Below are 17056 nucleotides of genomic sequence, written 5' to 3'. Positions count from 1 at the left end.
GGTAGGAGGAGGAGCGGAAGAGATATAAGAGGGGTGAAGATGGCCTTTTTAGAGGAGAAGTTGGTGAAGGATTGGAGAAAGAGACAAGTTACTTGCCAGTCAGCATTTTTACTAGCCACAATTTTGTTGTTTGATTTACAACCCTTTAAAAGTAAATGATCCCTCTAAACACCCAAATCAAGACAACATAAAATATATAACACTACAGTCAAATATTCAGCTCTGATAAGGTTGTGTGCAAAGCTGCTTTGGTATGAAAACATGCAACAGATTAAGACATAAAAAGAGTAGCTTCTTATTACGTGTAATAAAAGTGGTGCAGGGGTGTAGATGATTAATTGAATAGAACAAAACTTAACTGAAAAAACCTAGCAGGAGAAAAACCTTGTCTGTTTAAGTATTTATTAACAACAATAATCAATTGTTTCCTAATTTAAAATGTCAGAATCCTGTGTGTGTGTTTGAGAGAGAGAGAGCGATAGAGAGAGAGGGGTTTATATCCTCACAAGTGGATGTGAACTGTGTGTAGATGCACCAGTAAGGTCTGTGTGAGTGTTAAAGCGACCTGACCATGCTCTCGTAGCTGCAGCAGGCAGGCAGGCAGGCAGGCAGCAGTTTTCCTCAGATCAATCTGCAGCGCTGCTCCAAAGTGGCTAGTAAGATCGACTGTGTTACACGCCACTGCCGAATTCTACCTGCATTTGGTGGGTGGACAGGTGCTACACAGAGCCCTGACACTGTGTGTATAAAAAATGATTGCTTTCTCTGCATTAAACTTTGACAGCCTCTGTGAATCTACTGAGAACAGATAAAACCACACAGAGGCGATTGTGTACATGTGACAGAAGAGCAATATACTGTAAGAAGCTACTGCTCCTATAGGATACGTTAAAGAAAATCCTCTTTAAATGAGAGAGGTTTTAAATACTGGGAGGTGAGGCGACACACATATAGGGAGCTACAGTGAGTCAAGAGTGCAGCTCCTGTCTGTGAGTCCCTCTGGAGGGAAGGAGAGTTTCTCTCATCTACGCCTTTACCTTGGTCTCCCTCTGGATGTCTACATATACGTACAGTGGAGCTACTGCATGACTCCAGCTCTCTATGTGAGACCCCGTCCATTTTTATTCCCCTGCAGCCAACCTCTGGCCTGCTGCACTAGTTACTGTAACACCAGATTCAACTTTTGAGGCTGATTGCTCTCCAAATCTATCCTATTAAAAAGGTGCTCTGTTTCACATTTTACCTCTGGCAGTTGAACTATTAAAATAAAAAAGAAAATTATGTAACGACTGCAGTGATTAATGTGAACAAATGACATGATTGTTAGAAAGATTAAACACATTTGTAGTTAAAGGTACCCTGTTAGGCTTTGTTGCTGGTTTCTCACCAAAATACATTGGACCTCACACAGGAACATTTTTGCATTCTTAACAAAACCTTTCTTACTTTCTTGCTTTCTGTGAAACTTGCTCATATGACTGCTCTATGTCAGATTCAAACCCTCTTAACTGCAGAAACTTACAGATGCTCCTAAATCACTGTACAAGGCTACCTGTTCCTCTCTGTTTGTTTCATTCATAGAAATGTCACCCAAAGGTAAAAAGAAGATCTACACACTGTGGAGCTTCAAGTCCTGCTGACAGAAGTCAGCATACAAAAACACAACAAATCTGTGTTAATAGTACAGCTGCAAATGACATGTCATTAGCGCAGCACTGTACTGTGACAGAAATAAAGAAGAAATGCTTTGACATGAAGTTAGATGAAAAATGTGTTGCTAAAGTGAACAGTGATTTACTGTAGAGAGCTTTCAAAAGGGGACGTGATCAACAAGTGGATCTTGCAATATTTTGCATCCTGCATCCCCGTGTTACTGCCACCAGCTGTCAATCAGTGAGATAGCATTCATCAAAAAATGCTCCGTTGTGCCATTTGTGGTTAAAAACTTCTCTTCAAGCTTTTTAGTAACAATAGAAAGAGAGACTTGTGGATATATATAATTAATCCCACCTGTGTTAATTATTGTAGATTGCCAGAATACATGCTGAAAAAGGGCATCTTGCCCGAAGCGTCCGTGTGGCAATTAAAAATAAGTAAACTAGGTTTGCTGTTCTAGGCCTTTTTTATTCATTCTCACTACTTTAAGGATTCAGCACCCTGTATTATTGTGAGTTGGGCGTCTTGTATTTGCGTTGTATGTATATTTTTCATTAGTAACAATAGAAAGAAAGTGAAAAAAAAAACACCTCAAAGTTTAGCAAAGACAAAAGAAACTCTTTGAATAACTAACATCTGCTTTGCAACAGAAACCAAAGGGGATTATGGGAAATGTAGTTTTAATTTTGAATAACTGAATTATTTTAGTAGTACTTAATTTGTTCACAATAAAATGAGCATTATTTGTGATAAACTGACCTACTATACTCCAGATATTAAACATATTTTTCTTCAAAACCTAGGATAAGAAAGATCCATGCTCCTCACCAAGTCCCTCCCACCATCTGATACTCCCTACTTTAGCCTCTCAGGTCTATCCAAATAGAATAAATATCTGAATAAATTATCAGCTTCACCGCTTTCAGTTCAAAGAGATGATCGGTGCGTTCATGGACAATGGTGAAAAGTGCTGCCTTAGCCTTGTTACGCTCTACGCCTCAGCCCGTCTAAATTTGAAAAAAAAAACCCAAAAAAACAAAAACAACAACATTGCACGTTCACATTTCGGAAGGAAGCAAAATGAAAAGTTAGCATGAAAAAGGCATGTGTGGCGTGAGATAGTCAGATCTGTGTCAATTGTGTGAGTCTCACGGTCAAAGCATGAGACTTGGCAGCTCTGCTCTCGTCCAAGTATGGTCACTTCTCGCTCCAAAAAACCAAGATGGCAAAACTCAGAATACCAAACTTGAGGCTTCAAAATGGGAATCCACAAACCAATGGTGGCTATGTCCATTATTTTTTTTACAGTCTATGTTTCCTCTGCCTCTTTCATCTTTAAACTTTCATAGACTCCATTCTTTACGTCTCTCCTCTCCCCTGTGTCATCTTTAAACCTACATTCAATGATTTGGGGGGCAGCGGAAACAAGTTGTGAACACAACACTGCATCATGGTCTTCATGAGACATGGCTCACAGAGCGCAACCGGGACACCGACCTGGTCATTGATGGTTTTGGAGCTCCATTTTTCTGGATTGAAAGGCTGTTTATATTTTAACAAATGTAGCTCTGTGACTCATCAGAGGATGCATTTGTACACCAGATTTAGAACTTTTATCTGTATCGTTGCGTCCTTTCTACCTGACCCGTGAGTTTCCACAACTTTTTATAACAACTGTGTACATCCACCTGAAGTCAAATACCACTTATGCCTCTAGCACCATCTTTGATGTAGTGAAAAAACTGCAGTCGATTTCACCTGATGCACCAAACTTCATATTGGGTGATTTTAACTATGTCTCCCTTGAAAAGATACTTACAAAATTTTACCAATATGTCTCCTGTCCAACCAGGCAGAATAAGATATTGGATCTTTGTTAATAGCCAGTAAAGGACACTTATAAATCACTCCCACTACCCCCACTGGGCTCTGCGGATCATAACGGTGTGCATTTACTGCCCATATATAAAATAGTTTTAAAGGGAGAGAAAACACAGACAGAGGACATAAAAGACTGGACAGAAGAATCTGTGCTCTACCTGCAGGAATGTGATGATTGCACTGACTGGGACATGTTGAAACAGTCTTGTGGTGATTATTTGGTAAAACTTGTTGATGTAACATGCTCATATGCTGCCTTTTGTAAGGGCATTGTTCCTTGTAAGAGAGTTCAAATTTACCCTAACAACAAACCATGGGTGACCAAATCCGTCCAGCATACAGAAAAATAAGCCCATATTTAAAAATAGGGAGCAGCCTCTAATCTGCGTATAGCTAAAAAGGAGCTGAAAACATAAATTTTAAAAGCAAAACAGAACTATAAATCTTAAGTAGAGAACAAGAGGGCTGCAAACAACCTTGGCTCAGTCTGGTCTAGCATGAAAACTATAAAAGGCCCTCTGGAATCCAAAGAACAGTGGTGATGTCACTTTAGATGGCTTGAGTTCAGATACTGAGTTGGCTAATGTCCTCAATGATTTTTATGTACTTTTGATTTTAGTAATGAAATTCAGGAACTGAGTCACAAACTTGAAGACAATCAGCACTTTGACATAGACCAAAAGGATGTTGAAAAGGCCTTTCAGTAAGATTAAATAAGAGTCCTAGATCTAACAACATCTATGGTCACTTAAATCTTGTGCAAAAAGAACTGAGTCCTGTGTTCCACTACATTTTTGATAAGACAGGTACAGGTACAGCATGTACCTAAGATCTGGAATGATGCTGTGGTAGTCCCTGTTCCCAAATCCAGTTGCCCCAAAACTCTTAATGATTTTAGACCGGTTGCTCTCACATCAATTTTAATGAAAACCTTTGAAAAACTGGTAAGGCCAGAAATCTTAAGGAAAACTAAGTATGCAATTGATCCCATGCAGTTTGCTTATAGGCCATGCAGAGGAGTAGAAGATAAATGGAGGAGGAATGTTTTTGCTTGCAGGTGATACTCCAATCCTTCCCATGGTTTGGGTTAAAATGGTTAGGTTTAAGCACAAAAACCACTTGTTTAGGGTTAGGAAAAGATCATGGTTTAGGTTAAAACGGTAAAATGTGGTAAAAATATCCTGTTTAACAGCACTAAAATGTCTGATGTGACGGTAAAAAATGTGTGGTTAGTGGTCTAAAAGAGGTCTGGCAATAAATTCTCGAAACCCACTCCATACCAATAGAACAAAATACTATCGGCATGGAAACCAGTCCAGAACAATGGTCTGTGGACTACTGGCACAGAATCACATAAATTATTACATCAGTTCCTCAGCCAGTGCCTTTGTTTTAATACTGTGTGAATCACTGGTCATTAGCTTGCAAACTGGTTTCCTTTACTATTTTACTCTTTAATTTCAGCTGGCATCTACATCTTACCCACCAGCAAGAAATGATGAACTGGGACGCTTATCAGAGGGACACATTGCAGAGCTGGACACCAGACATCCCAACTCTGCACTCTTTATTCTCACTGATATGTGCTGGAACTGGTTACCTTTCCAACCTGTGAGGACAGAATATTCAATCTTTTTTGTATTTTGCTATATTAATATGCTATATTACATCTTGCCTGAAGCAGTTCTGACCAGGCAGTTATTCAGATAGTGCAATCAGAATTTCAATCAAGCCAAACCGGTGTGGACCCCAGAGGAAACTGAAAAGCTCTGAGACTGCAAAGTAGGTAGGTTTCGCAATCCTGCATACACACTCTCGGCTTGTCTTTCTGTCCTCTGAGGAAAACCCATCTTAAAGTGCACCAAGCATCTTATGCAATAGTCCTGCATCGACAGATGCCAACTCTGACTCCTCATCACTGAGCAAGAAGAGATAAAAACAAAAACTCTTTCAGGCTTCAGTCACAACACCAACAAGCATCACCAGTCGCTCTTGTCCTCAAGCTTCATTTCAGTTTAACTTCAATGGATGGAGGCCAGTCGAGCTGACCTCAGCTATAAGAAACACAAAGTAAGTGCCCGGCCCTCTCCTGTCTGAAAGGTGACACTGACCTGCCCCTCAGCCTATTCAATTTTGCCTATCATGGCAAAATCCTTTGTAGATATATCTGTCAAAATTAGCCATCACGCTGCCCTCAAGTACTAAGAAGGGCCTGATGTCTACTGTATGTGTGAATCCTGCTTGTTGACTACATTAGTGCCACCCTCCATAATCTGTGTAGTAGTATATCATATTTTCTGACAGAAAGGGGGCAGTTTGTTCTCTTGGTTTTTTGGATTCTTCCTTCTTCCTCCAATTGATTCCTCCAATTGACTTTTGATAGAGAACAACTTATCATCACAAAAAGATACTGCTGTCTTGTTTACAATTCTCCAATTTCCTTAATTTATCATTTATGTACATGAAAAGTCTATTGGCAGTTGACTTATTTTAAAAGGAGAAAAGGGGTTCTTAATATGCACTTGATGGCTACATACATGATAATAGGCTAAAAGAGCTAAAAGCTACGCGTCCCTGGCAAAAAGTCAGCATCTTTACATGATGATCCATGTTGAAGACATGGAAATAACAAGCATTTGTTTCATGGTTGTGGAAAGGCCATAAAAAAACAACATTACCCTCCTAACTCTCGAGAGTGTCTATTATCAGACCACCATGCACACCCCTTCATGAGGAGAAATCCAAAGCTTGACAGACCTGCCGTAGCTACTTACAGCTGCTAAGCAATGATTGGACAATTTCTGTTCAGGGGAAGGTACAGTGAGTTTAAAAAGAATTCATGGATGTGTGTGTGCCTCTTGATGATTGTCTTATTTGATTGTCACCTGTGATGAATAACTGGATCAGTTGTAAACTAAATTAAACTCAGTGGCTCAAAGACCGGCTCGTCTGTCTCCCAGACACCCTGTGAAAAAAGATCAAAATTCAACTCTGCTTTAGGAATCAAAGTCATCCTAAATATACAACTTCTTTGTCATAGACAGGCTCTCCTTCGCCTCCTCCCACTCAAGAGACATGTTTCAGCTGTCATTTACCATCAGCAGCATTAAGAAAAGGGTGAGAAAGATTCCACAAGTCTGACAAAATGTTCATTTTACCACATCATATTCAAGTCACTGCAAAATGCGCTGTTAATATGTGTGGGTGACTCAAGAGACAGCCTTCTGATGCGATCAAATAGAGGTGGGTGGAAAAAAAAATTCAATTCACATTCAAATCTCAATTCTTATCTCCTATGATCCTGAATCGATTACAAATGTCAAAATTGATTTTCTAAATGTTAGTTAATAACGTGATATTGATGGAACTAAAAAGGCCGAACTCAACTGTTAAGGCAGTGCAGCATCAAAACAGTCTACAGTGTGCACACGCTAGAGTTAGCTTTTTAAAAATTACGGAGCCCCCCTGGGGTCAGCTGAGGGAAAAAAAAATAAAAAAATCCATGAATAAATTTCTATGTGTAAATCTGTACTCTCGGTTTAGAAATCTGTGTTCTCAGATTCATAATTCGTGCCCTCAAATGAATCCATGCCCATTCGTAAGTGTGCCCTTACGAACTACATTATTGTTTAAAATTGTAAAAACAATAACGATAAATAAAATGAGTCCATACCGTAATCTAATATATGTGCATTTATGAAAATATCATATATGTCATGTATGTACATATGGTGGAATCACATATATGACATATAATTGCGATGCCATATATGGAACAATTTCATATATGGACATATATGGTTAACAATATATGTATCACAAAAACATAAGTATATTTTTTAATAGTTAGCATATATTTTAACCAAATATGCTTTCATATATGTATTTTATAATTATGTAACATAAATCTGTTGCACATATGTGTAAAATAGTTGTTGTTATTATATGTCGCATATATGCAAGGTCATGAACTATTCAAAATTGGAACCTTATTCATAATTTGAGGGCACAGATTATGAATTCAAGGGCACATTTTATAAACCGTGTGCACAGATTTCTAAACTGAGAGTATAGATTTACACATGGATCTTTTTTTTCTCAGCTGACCTAAGTGGGAGTCTGTAAAAAAGGCAACGGTTGCAAACATGTTTTGATTTATTGATTAAATAATTACCTTTGCGAGACAAATGTGAAGTACATTGTGAGCCCTCTATGCCATCACTCAGAGCTTAATTTCAGTGGAGTGGAGCAGCAATCAGCAGTAGCAAATGAGACCAGCTGAGGAGCTCACACTGCAGCATTAAACCAACTGGTGAAGAAAATGACTCGGTGCTCAGTTTATTTCACCTCAAAAACCCTGCAGCCGTTCAGCATGTTGGACAGCGATGTCTTTCTCTGAAGCTAATGGTGCAGCAGAGAGGCTGCTTTCCACTGCTGGACACATGACATTAATACTAACACAGCGGAGCACTCCACCTCCCTCTCAGTTTGTTATTCTCATACAAGCAGGACACTGTGAGGTGCTTTCAAATTAATTTATTGATTAATTAATTAATGCAGTTAACTTTTTTAAAATGAAAAGGCTGCAGACCATTTATCTTAATTGCCAGTTATGCTTCATATTGTATTTCAGTCGAATAAGGACACCAATGAATGGTTTGGCAAACAATATACCAGAGCAAGAGACTGAAAATAGTGCCCTTTTTCTATTCATTCAACTGAGAATCAGTTCTGAATCCAATCAAATCATGAGATTCCCAAAGATTCACACCTACACCTACAATGCTGGTAGTGTTGGAACACACTTATCACAAACTGAGATCAATAATCAAAAGATTTAAAAGAAGCACAAAACAGATCAAACAACAGCAGAACTAACTGTAGAGAGGTGTGGGTGTGAGCATTTATATTAGCTCCTTTCACTTATAAAAGGCAAAACACATAGCCGTATTTTAAAAAGCAGTTATGGACAGATAGTGGATAACTATGCAAATGTTACATTCTCTTTTTGATTTGCACCATGGAGCTGTTTGTGTGAGTTTATTCCAGCTTTAAAAACATTATTAGGATGTAGTGTGCTGCTGATCTCCGTTCTTATCTCTGAGTAAAAGCCAAGCTGCTGAATTGTGAAATAGTTGCAGATGAGAAAAAAGTTTGTGTTCATATTTGAGGCATAAAAAGTGCTTCAAGGTGGTGGAGGAGGAGAAGATGACGCAGGTGTGGACAGAAACCACGTTGTGTAAAGGGAGCAGCAGGAGATGGACTCAAATGAAGAACACAGGCAGTATGAACTGAAGAATGTTTTTTTATTTAGCCTCAGGAGCAAAGCAAAACTGAAACAGACAGAACAAGGATCCCACAAGACTGAACTGAAACACAGGACTGAGATACTAACTGAACTAACGAGGAGATGAGGTGCAGACGGGGAGATGGGCGGAGAAACTCAAGTGAAGGGAATGAGGAGATGAAACAGGAGAATGGAAAGGGCAGGCCTGATGAGGATGATGCAGTGCAGGTGAGGAGGGAAGAGAGGCTGGGAACACAGCAGGAAAAACACAGGGCACACTGAAAACCAAAAACCCAGCATGCACATGAATATAACTTAAATACGCAAGTCACACTGAGCAGAAACAGCAAACACGCCTCAACATAACATTGACAACCTTTAAAGACAACTGTTGCTCTGAGTCTCAGTTCACTTTTGCACATAGTATGTATGAGGGTCATTGTGTAGCAAGCAGCAGTCCTCAGTCACATTTCCTTAAGAAAACAACCAGTGTGAAAGCAAACTTCAATTACAACTTCCCGGACCTACTGCCACTCAGTCCAGTTAAACAAACAGGGAAAAAGTCCGAGGGTACCTGGGGTGTGCGCTACGAAGCAAGTTCAACATACCCAGGATATCTTTTTGTTATCTGGCTTCACTGAGCCTAACACTGGCTGTGCAGAAAACCGATACTACGAAGCTGGTTATCAACTTGCTCAGTCAACTCTGGGCTTTCTTATCCAGCTACGAGTGCATTCATGTGAAAGAGTGACATCATCAGAACCATGAATGAAGTACTTCATGTGATATGAGATGAAACGGTGATAACCAAGCACCTGCGGAAAACTTCTGTTTTAGGAACAGAAAAAAATCATATTCACTGAAGTGAAATGTAAATGAGCCTGTAATTATACAACAGAATAAGAAAATGTAGAAACACTAGAAATAATTTCCACATATTAAATGTAGGCTAAGGCTTAAAATACATGTAGGAATTATTATATATGACTTAAATATAAAGTGAGTATTTTTTGCTATTTAATTGGATGATGAAGAATCATTTTGAATATGTCACATAAAACTGAAGTAATGCCAGATTGTTTCTGCTATTGAAGCAAAGAGTGGAAAACTAATGAATGACTGATGAAATCTATCTGACCCAAATGTTGCATTTATAATCATGGGAGCCAATTAACAGTATTTGGATTATTTTCCTAATAAAATTAGTTATTCTGAGCTGCAGTGATGGAATCAGAGTGTAAAATCATTCACATTGTCAACTGTCACTCCAGGGATAAAGTAAACTTTGCGAAGTTAAAATGTAGCTAAAATCATCATTATGTGTTTAGTGTCGTAAACGATCTCTCTGTTTGTTAGAAGTTTTAAATCCAGAGTGGAAATACAAAGCCTGGAACAATAAAATGTTTCCACTGACCTATAAATATATATATTGCTCCTTTTTACTTGTCACTTTATTGTAAACTCAGGACTTTTGTCCATGTCGGGATCCCGTAGGAATGATGACTCTTTTTTTCCTGTGATCTGATTGGTCAGTGGTCATTGTGTTAACAGGTTGTGATCATCTGAAGTTAACCTGCTCTGGTGGACAGCACAGACCTCTGGTGGACTGGTGGAGGGACGAAGAGCCAGACTGGGTCAGAACCATGATATGCTGAAGATCTATTTGGACTTGATTTTTGAAATTTACACCAAAATTAGACATTTTTGCTCTAATATGTTTTATTGTAATTAAATATAATCACCTAAACTGAAAAAGATGTAAGCATCTGAAGGCTACTTGAGTGTTAAAGATCATTTGCATTTCTCGTTTAATCCTAAATGTCACGCCACTAAACAGAACTTTGTTTCATGTAACTTGAACAGTATCACTGAACTCAGACTTTCAACTATAATGAATGCCATCACTATTCATTTTGTGTCTTTGCCCACATCTGAAGGTTTGTTTTTCTGCCTGTTTAATGTGATCAATGCGAGGTGACCCTCGTCTGCATCAGACTGTACGTGTTCCAATACATCAACCATGTTATAGATGTTTTCATTTTGTTTTGTGCTTTGGAAGCACGTTTTGCACACACGAGGACACACACCCACATCCAACTGATCGATGATTGTGATACTGTTGGAGCTTGTAATATAGGAGGCACGCTCCTGATGAACTTTAACTCTTTTACCAAGTAATTGACATTTTTGTTCTCATTAAACTTCTCCCTCTTCTTGTTTAATGTGATATGTAAATTCTTTATAACCTCAAATGACTATTTTGGATGTTGTATCAGTGAATAAAAACCCCAAAATGAGAACAAAGCTAATAAAAATCTTGCCGCTACAGTGGCTGGTCTTCACTGGTCTGTTTCTGCTCTGCCATCTGTCCATTTATTTTTGTCATGAACAGAGGAGGGAACAAAGCACAACTGTGCAGCCTGCAGACTCTGGCTGACCAGTTTCTGATGTTTAAGCGCTGATGATCGAAGTTTCTCTAAAACCACAAGATAAGGTAGATTTTTAGCTCTCATGAGCAACTACAGAGGAGGGCAACAGATTAAGTAGTATGCCTGCAGTAAACCTTATGGTCAAAAAGGATTGGCACTGAGGAGAAAGACTGATAATCAGATAATCAAAGCAGAGATAAACAAAACTCTAAGACAGTCTAATTTTCCAGTGAAAACAGAAAGTTTGGGCACCTCAGTATACAGAATGTATTAAATATATGTGGCGATAGTAAGTGGAGTGCCAAATTAGTCTTCCAAAATATGGCTTCCATCTAAGTCCTCACACATGACCTTCTATTATGCAGACAGGTTCCTGCTTTCCTTGGTCAAATTCAACAAGTAGGCCAAAACAGAATAGTGCAAATGTAAGTATAACAATTCCATCTGAAAAGCTACAACAGACAACTACAATACATGTATACACAATGAATAGGACACCAGTATGAAATGAAAAGCATTACTATGTGTACGGTGTAAACAAGTGGGAGACTTGAAAAATATTTCAAAGGACATGGTAGGAAACTGTGTGCCTCCAGCATGAACTAATTAACATCAATCGTCTGCAGGTGCTGTGCCAAGGCACTCTGGTTGCTGGCTGCTATGGTGAATGAAATTATTCTAAACTGATTACTAATGAACAATATCTGTAAATTACTAAATTAAATTACAGGATTTCTCATTAAACTTAAATGCTTATAATGAAATATTGAGGCTTTTCCTCTTATTACAAACATATATTTTAATTATAGCTTATTAGTCCAATGGTCAGCATTCATTCATGAGGGAGAACAACAAAAAAAGTTTATTCCAAAGTTTCCTTTGAATGTCTTCCCTTTGTGTACACATTATACATATATAGCAATGCCGATCATTTTATATTAGTACACTACTAATAATGTTTGTGTTTTTCTACACTCAAGTGTAGAAAAAAGGCAGAGAACAGGCGATGAGTGCTCGTTCTTTTATAGTGGCTGTTTGTATTAGTTGGGGGTTTAAATTTTTAAACCCATACGCTCTGAGAGTGTTAACTTGAGCATATTTTCTGCTGAATATTGGAGTGCACAGAATGAAACAGATGGTAGTTGTTGAGAATATTGCTTTGTCAGATACAGTAGATTGCACAGTAGAGTTATAGTAACAACAAATGAAATCCCACCAAGCAATCAACCAACTCTGCATCCAACTCAGTCAAACAGACCAGAACAAATGTAATATGACACACTGTAAAACTCATATCTGCAATTACTAGTCTCCACACCATCACTTTCTCATCTGAGCAGGAAACATAATTTAACTTTCTCAAACAATTACGCTCTGGGGAACTTCTACAATGTCTTCTACAGTCCTCAGTGACTGATGCAGCAGTTTTATGTTTGTTTATCTACACCGGCCTTTATCACAGTTTACATCACATTGTTGCAGTTAGTGGTATTTCGCTTTGGTTGCCTGCAGCACACGTACAGTCGGCCACAAATATTGGCCGTCTGCAGAGGTGTCATTGCTTGTAATTTGAAATCGCTCTGAAAAAGCCACATTACATTTCTCACATGCACATAAACTACATAGGTGTGGATTCAAAGTTTAATTGTTTTCTGTATTTATGGCTGCTTTTGTGTATTTTCTATAACTGATAACCCCCCTCCCCACATACACACACACACTCTGTAAAGGCAGTGCTGCCTATAGATCACTGAGGCAGCCATATTGCCCTTTGCCTCCTTTTAAAAGACTTTTAGAAGCATGCACACTCTTCATTAGAACAGAAAAATCCACCATAAAAGGGGAATAAAAGCAGGAAATCAATGTGTAATATCAAATGTTTAAATTCACTCTTGATGAACTCTGCCAGGATGATCAGGTCAATCCAGTACTTGACACACTTGCAGGAAAAATGAAAGCTAACAGATACCTCCTGCTGTGCACCCCGCATGCCGCCTTGCCCATGGGGCTCTGGTATCGATCCGTCTGTCTTTTTTTACCGCACAACTCAAACCTCAATTGTCTGTTTCTTCCTCTACGTGTCCCTCTCTCTTTCTCTACCCCTGTCCTTCTCTCTCTCTTCTTCTCAGTGCCTCATTAGTGCTGTGAACTGCCGTCAGGGATGCCCGGGGCTGCTGGGTAAAATGCTGAACAGAGCTGACAGCAAAGAGTGAGGACAGGGCAGGAAAAGAAATGTACGCGAGTGATGAGAGCAGACAGACGAGTCAGGCAAACTGTTTGGAAGCATCCTCTTGCCATGAGGGCGTTGGAAGTGGTGAAGAAATGTATCAACACAAACACAAACATACTGTACTCTACGTACTGTAAATATAGGTGCAGATAAAGTTCTGTGGAAAATTTATGAATCTGAATGTTCTTTTTTCTGCAACTTTTTTTTTTTTTTACCTAGCATCCATCTTTTCAGATTTTACTCAGACAACTCACTCAGACTTCTATAAATTGATATATTGGGTTAAACAAATCAGAAAGTTTTATCACTGTGTGTCTGCTTTCTGTAAGATAAACTTGAATTTTCCATCTTCCTCTTTCATTTGTTAATCTTCTTTCCGCTCCCTTTGATTTGTTTCTTTTTTGTGTCTTTCTAAACTATAATATTGACATCCACCTCATCATATGAACAACTTTTTGAAACTTTCCTCCTAAAAATTATGTTCATCGATGACTTGTTTGCAAATACAATTTGTAGAAAACATAATGTTTGTGCAAAATGGCTGAAATGAACATATTTGCAAAGCACTTGGTCGAAGTTAGGTAAAGATTGTGGTCGTAAATACAATGAAATGAATTGAAGCATGAGATGGGACATGTTCACACGTTCAGGCAAATCCATGATCTTTCCCTTACTTTAAGTAAGTGTTATTGCAGCGATGAGACGCAAAATGCTCCAGTGTTCACAGCAACTTACTGTAATACCAGACTGAAAAGCAGAGTTTTACTGTCCTCTCCAGTTTAGCTTCAAGTGTGTTGCACCTCTAACCGCACCCATCAGTGATGTCACAGTGTACTGACACACCCCGTAGTGCACTTCAACATCACTGCAGGAAAGTGAGAAGTCCACTGATTTTACACATGAATATCGGTTTATTTGTCACAGTGAGTACAATCTCAAGCTTGAACTTGAGATTTAGGTCTAATGAAAGACACTATTGGCTGCATTATAGGAAAGTGTAGGATCCAGTGTTTTTAGAGCTTGAGTCATACTATGCACTAAATCAACATATCTAAGGCCTCTGTTGCTTTGATTTGGACCTTGGATCTTTTTTTAAATCTCTGGCAGGTCTCAGGTCACTTTATAGAAGAGCGATACTACATTGCTAGAATACCCCTTTAAGAGACAGCCAAACACATTGTTGGTTTTAGTATTTTCATTGAATTTGTTGGGAATAACAAAACTATAGATTAACACCAGCCTCACATTAAAAGCAAGACATGAGTGGTGCATAAGCTCTATTGAAGGTTTCTATCAATTCAGTCCACACTGAGAGGACAGCCGCCTCCCAAACTGTCTTCACCTGGCTCACTGACAGTAGAAATTTACTTAAAAAATAGTTTTCATGTAGGCTTCACAGGAAGAAATCAGCATGATTTTTATTTATGGATTTACTGTTTTTATTTCATAAATTCACAACATATTAACAGCAGATTTGTGTGGTTTAAACAGTTGTCTGGAAATTACACTTCACTGAGTAAGCTAGAAAAAAAAAAGACTGGGAGCTTAAAAAAATGCGGGGGGTCCTGGGATGACGCACATGAGACGTGTGGATTGATTTGATAAAATGTAAGCTTTTCTGTTCTGTTTGTCAAAACCGCTTGGAAAATGTTGGATAGGCCTTTATTCTTTAAACAAAACTTTCCCCAATCTTAACCACATTTTTTTAGTTGCTGTGCATCATATTTTTTTGTCTGTGTCTGTGTAGAACGCTGATACGGGTGTGTGTTTGTTGCAGCAAGCAGGTAGCAATTTTATCTGGCAAATTATTATATTGCATCACCTGTTCCACTTCTCTAATACCTTTTTCAGTCTCTAAAACTAGTTAAAATATTCTAAAATATTTGTTTCCAAACCAAGAGTAAAAGGCAGGTTTACCAATATTATGCATATATTGTACACACACCTTACCTTAAACATAATAGAAAATGTATAAAAACTATATGTGACATAATAACCTTACCTTTCCCTTTAGCTAGGGGCTGCACATGCTTGTGTGCACATTGTCATGTATGTGCAGCTGCAGCAGAGAGCAGATTAATAGAGCCGGCTGTGAACTAATGGACCCTGGCAGTATCCTGCTCTCAGCTCTCAAGGGAACTCCTCTCCTCTCCTCTCCTCTCCTCTCCTCTCCTCTCCTCTCCTCTCCTCTCCTTTCCTCTCCACTCTTCTCCTCTCCTCTCCTCTCCTCTCAGTCCAAGTTGATTTTGTCTTTCCAGACCAGTCTCACTTATCTTTATTCATATTTCTGTATTAAGGACCTAATGCCAGTGATCTCTCCGCAGTCAGCTGGACAGTAATGTTGCACGTGCTGCCATATACAATTGGAAATGGAAATCTGTGATGGGGCTCAACATGCTCTCACCTAGGATTTTAAACATCTTGTATCTCATGATTTACATGAAGAAATCTGATAAAGAAGAACAAAAGACACCATAAAAAGATAGCTGTGATAACGTGAGCAGCAAAAACACAGAAGGACTGAAGTAATAAAGACTGTCTCATTAAAAAGAGGTTAGACAACCTGCAGATTAATCAGGCTATTTTGAAGTCTTCCTGGGAGAAATGACTGTTAGCACTGACTTAATAAAGAGAAAATGAATGTCTCAGAGTCTTAGTCCCACAAGTCAATCATGCAATTAGATGTAGCATTTGAAGAAAGTTTTATGCTGTTGAGACTGCAAAATACAGGTCATGTGCCGTTCAGTCTACAAGGGTGACAAAAAATGTGATATATTATAATTATATAGATAATATTGGGCTCTGTTTCCCTAAAATAACGCAGATGCAACAGAAGCAAATCACTGGTACAAACACAAATCTGCATATTTGAAAGGACTCATTTATGTCATTAAAGTCCATTAACACAACCAAGTCCATATGCGAAATATCTGTCCTTATTTATCCAACAGAAAAAGTAGAAATTAAAGTCTGTATTGTTAAACAAACAAATGCAAAATATGGTTTGTTAAAAAAAATCATTAAATCCTGGTCTTATTGGAAGATATAAATAATTAATGAAGATATCCAAGCTGTGCCAGCTGTGTGCAATGAAGACAGGAAAATAAGGAGGGTGTTTCTGCCTCAGCAATCTGATTGATATATTTTTATCATTTATTTATTTCCTCTGACCATTGGGCACCCCTACAATATCCTGGACTCTGCTTTTGCCAGCACTGTACAGCAGCAGCTCTGAGCCTGTATCTGATTACAGGTCAGGCTAGGTCTTATTTTAATGGGACAGGTCCTGCATTGATTTACACATCATGTTCTGTAACATATCAGTTCGTATTGAGACTTGCGACTTGCGAGACTTGGTTTGCAAAGTGGACTTGTCTAGGACTCTGGTCAGAAGATTAAAAACATCCTCATATGTTTAAAATTGTTTAAAAATATTTTCACTGATCCTGTCATCTTGACGGGAGTTTGAAATAATTAATGAACATTACTGACCAATAATATTATGATGATGATTAATAACATCATCATCATCGTCATCGTCAATGAACTGATGGCACGCGGCAGCTGTACCAT

The 17056-nt window shown here is 38.5% G+C and overlaps 1 long non-coding RNA gene across 1 annotated transcript; it reads left to right on the top strand.

Moving 5' to 3' along the window:
• Positions 1 to 8836: 8836 nt before the first annotated feature.
• LOC121909038 lies at positions 8837 to 11198 on the top strand. The gene is made up of 2 exons (XR_006099358.1): positions 8837 to 9052; positions 10376 to 11198. It is a non-coding gene; the product is annotated as an uncharacterized LOC121909038 (long non-coding RNA).
• Positions 11199 to 17056: the final 5858 nt, after the last annotated feature.

This window comes from Thunnus maccoyii, chromosome 12 (genome assembly GCF_910596095.1).
Source record: "Thunnus maccoyii chromosome 12, fThuMac1.1, whole genome shotgun sequence".
In the NCBI taxonomy this organism is placed as follows: Eukaryota; Metazoa; Chordata; class Actinopteri; order Scombriformes; family Scombridae; genus Thunnus; species Thunnus maccoyii.
Note: the sequence above shows the minus strand (reverse complement) of the source record. Positions and strands in the feature narration are given on the sequence as shown.